Consider the following 4316-nt stretch of genomic DNA (forward strand, 5'->3'; position numbering starts at 1 on the left):
TCTGTCTGCACATTGTATAATGTCATATTTTATACAAGGGAAATCTATCAAAGTCTTGAATTCAAGTTTGTCGGGTCAAGTTTGTCTGCACATTGTATAATGTCTACACCTTATTTTATTCGGGTCAAGTTTGGGGATCGGGTTACCTGAAGGATATTTATGTAATTTTCATTTTGTATAAAGAGGATTTTTGATTGAGGGTATTTTTGTAGTTTCCTTTATTATAATTTTCATGTTGGAATTTATTAGCTAAAGGAAAATGGAAAGGTGGATAGTAGAACGTTCTACGCTAAAGAGAAGTTAAATGTGGTTGGAGAGAAGAAGTTACAGATAATGGGAAGTTATATTTTTACTCTTAGTGTTTCATGTTACATGTTTTTTTTAGAGAGTTGTTTAGAAATTAAGGATATTGAAAAAAAGATATTGTTGTCTTAACGTGTACTGGTCATATAAAATGACATCTAATATGAAACAAAAAGTAATCTCTAGAAAGACATTTAATATGAAACGGAGGAAATATTTTTACTGCAAGTAGTGGAGAAAAAACTAATGAGTTTCAGCAACTTCCAACATGTTTTTTTTACTAAATCTATAAATACCGAGCTATAACATCATTTCACAACTCTTATCAACTACCCGTAATAGATCTTCAATGTCTGTTTAGCTCTAAATAATTATTTTTTGTTACGCTTCAACACCTATCCTACATCGAGTTAAGTAGATTTTTGCTCTTGCGTTATTTTTGCTCTTGCGTTATTTAGCTCTAAATAATTATTTTTTGTTACGCTTCAACATCTATCCAAGCGTAAATAATGCAAGAGCAAAAATCTGCTTAACTCGATGTAGGATAGGTGTTGAAGCGTAACAAAAAATAATTATTTGGAGCTAAACAGACATTGAAGATCTATTACGAGTAGTTGATAAGAGTTGTGAAATGATGTTATAGCTCGGTATTTATAGATTTAGTAAAAAAAAAACATGTTGGAAGTTGCTGAAACTCATGAGTTTTTTCTCCACTACTTGCAGTAAAATATATTTCATCTGTTTCATATTACATGTCTTTCTAGGGATTACTTTTTGTTTCATATTACATGTCATTTTATATGACCAGTACACGTTAAGACAACAATATCTTTTTTCCAATATCCTTAATTTCTAAACAACTCTCTAAAAAAACATGTAATATGAAACACTGAGAGTAAAGATATAACTTCCCATTATCTGTAACTTCTTCTCTCCAACCACATTTAACTTCTCTTTAGTGTAGAACGCTCTACTATCCACCTTTCCATTTTCCTTTAACTAATAAATTCCAACATGAAAATTATAATAAAGGAAACTACAAAAATACCCTCAATCAAAAATCCTCTTTATACAAAATGAAAATTACATAAATATCCTTCAGGTAACCCGATCCCCAAACTTGACCCGAATAAAATAAGGTGTTAGCACATGGGCTTTTTTTTCTTTTATTTTGATTTTGTAATATTAAATTTATAAAATATGTTTCTGAAAAATACAATTTTAATAAAAATTAAACGAATAGCTGAATTTATAACATTTTGCTAGCTTTTATAAGGCAAATAAGGATTTGGAATTGATAGATTCATTTCAATAGCTGGATTCCTTGTTGAATTCAAAACTTTTATAGATTTCCCTTGTGCAGACAGAAACCAGGAAAAGAGAGATTCTTATTACCAAGATTCATTAATTGAAGAAACATACATTCCAAAACAATTAATACCAACAACCTGTATAGTAGATTATTAAATTTAGTACATAGGTTATGTGGCCCAAGGCTTATTATATAAGCAGAGAGCTTTTGACACTAAACAAAATCTCCTCTACAACCACACTTTCTTAACCACGCTAAAGAAACCTAAACACAAAACAAAGACATTTACAAGCAAAGTGTATATCACTTCACCTTATCAGATTCGTCCTAGGGATCACGAAGGGTGCCTAGCATCCAATCCATCCATATAGTATAATGACCATAATTGTGACGATTTGTAGTGTGATAGCCAGCACCCATTACAGGCCATGGATGCAGTCATGAATATTTGCAGTCCATATGGCCTCAAGGAATAAGAGAGCTATGTGTGACCTAAAATGTGTCGGGATGATGAAGAGAACTATAACATGAGGGACTGCTTGTAGTATTCCATCAAGCTGGTGAAATGCCAAACCTAGAATAAACCACTAGTTTTGCGTCAGTGATCTAAACAAGAAATTGAAAGGTGCTTCACTCTCAACATCTTACAAAAGTGAAACATATTTGAGAATAAATAGCAAGAAAGTTGAATAACAAAAACACGCAGACAACTTTTTCTTTTCTTTTTTTAGGTCGGACCAAATGTAAATGTTGTAACGCTTGTTCAATTCCAGGATGGTAATGAAGGAACAGCTCAGTTGTACATTTGAAATACCATTTCAAAGCCAAAAATGTGCCAGCGAGAATCATACTCTCTAACCATTCATGAAAACCATATATTATTGTGCAGTTCTCCATTCAAAATTCCTCCTATTGCTCAGCTTTGTGTAAATACTCCATTTTTTACCTTGATTTCAGAAAACTTCGCCACTGGTTTGGACATAAGGTTCCAATAATAAGAGAATTTTGCGTCCACTACTTTCATATATCGCATAAGTATTGCGCAATGGCTTTGACGGTCAACATAAAGCAAACAATTTTGAAGATGAGCATGTTACAAATTGCATTTCATAATATTCTGGGGCTTATACTCAAAATAGTATAACCAATAAGAATATATAACTGATATACAATAGCAAGAGAGAGATATTTGCTAATTTTGAAACCGTAATCTGATTAAGTGACATGCATGATATATTGGGTGGCAAAAACTTTGAACTAGTAAAGTGAAAATTGATAAGAGTGAATTATAGACAATAGAAAGCCAACAACATTCAAGACTAAGGTTAGCATTCCTCTCTCATTCATATAGGGTTGTCTCCTATGATTTTAGTTTACTTAACAGTCAAATCTAAAGTCTTAAGCTTTGACTATTATGTCTCCTATGATTAGCAGAAAATCATCTTGGAAAAGTCTCAATGAATTCCAAATAGAAAAGATACATACAGAATTGTTGACCACTAAATCATAAAGTGCCAAAATAGGTATCCAAAAATAAGAACAAGATTTGGCATGAAAACAGAAGTAATAATTTATTCTAAACCCACCAACAACATTTATTCTCAACCTAAAATATGAAATTTAAATCAAAAGCAAGGCTGGTAGTTAAATCCAATGTTCACTCAACACCAACGGTCACATTGCAATTAAATCCTCACTCCTTCACTAGCAAAAATGTTTTGGGTTTCCACTATACAAGAAAATAACCAACCAAAATGTCAAAAAACATCCATTTCAGGAAGCTCTTCTGTTGTAAAAACATTTTGAATTAAAACCAAGTGTGTTCTATTTGACAAACAGTGAATGGACATTCTAAGTGGAAAGTGAACTCTGAATGATTATACATCACTGTTTACCAGTGATTCTTAAATGCAAACAAGGGCAAATTTCTAGATATACACATTGATATGCCACACTACAAATGATCAACCGTACCATTTAATGTAAACTATGGAAATGTTTTAAATGGATATAGTGCTTACCAGCAAATGGAGACAGAGTATTCTGCTTGTTATAGATGTGATGGGTTGCATGAAGATACTTGTATAGAGGTTTTATATCATGCAATTCTCTGTGCATCCAGTAAATCCCAAACTCCACAAGAGTAAGATATACTATTCAATGTAAGCAAACAAACCAGCATCAGATATATTTGCATAACACTTCGTCCAGCCATTTTCGATCATGTACTCTGAAATGGATGGAAGAACACAGTACCAAGGCATTGCCTTCATGACAACGTATATTTGCAATTGCATTGCTTTATTTGAAGGAATAACATCTGCAACAAGAATGTTCAAGTGATTAGATCAAATTATTGTCTTTTCCCAAGGTAGAAAACTACCAATATTTCTACTTAGAGTGAAGACATAATAAAATACTATAACAAAGTCCAAATGCTACCTTAATTACTCCTAATATATGTTTCTTTGTAGTAATTCTTAAACATGCCATATACTGGTCAAGAATAATAAGAAAAGATAAATAATAATACATCTTGTCTTTCATTTCCCATTTCTTCTCTTCAGGAAGATTAATAAAGAAAACAACTAAATACCAAACAATGGCCATATCAAATAAGAAAATTCCATGAAGCAACTTTTGGAATTGTGCTCCATAAGGCAGAGATTTTCATGTCTATAAAAGAAACCTGGAAGTTGCG

At 32.0% G+C, this 4316-nt stretch overlaps 1 pseudogene; it reads right to left on the reverse strand.

Annotated features, from left to right (window-relative positions):
• Positions 1 to 1942: 1942 nt before the first annotated feature.
• Positions 1943 to 3957, reverse strand: LOC136208080 (delta(7)-sterol-C5(6)-desaturase-like; annotated as a pseudogene).
• Between the last annotated feature and the right edge of the window lie 359 nt (positions 3958 to 4316).

The sequence above is a fragment of the Euphorbia lathyris genome, chromosome 10, assembly GCF_963576675.1.
Source record: "Euphorbia lathyris chromosome 10, ddEupLath1.1, whole genome shotgun sequence".
In the NCBI taxonomy this organism is placed as follows: domain Eukaryota; kingdom Viridiplantae; phylum Streptophyta; class Magnoliopsida; order Malpighiales; family Euphorbiaceae; genus Euphorbia; species Euphorbia lathyris.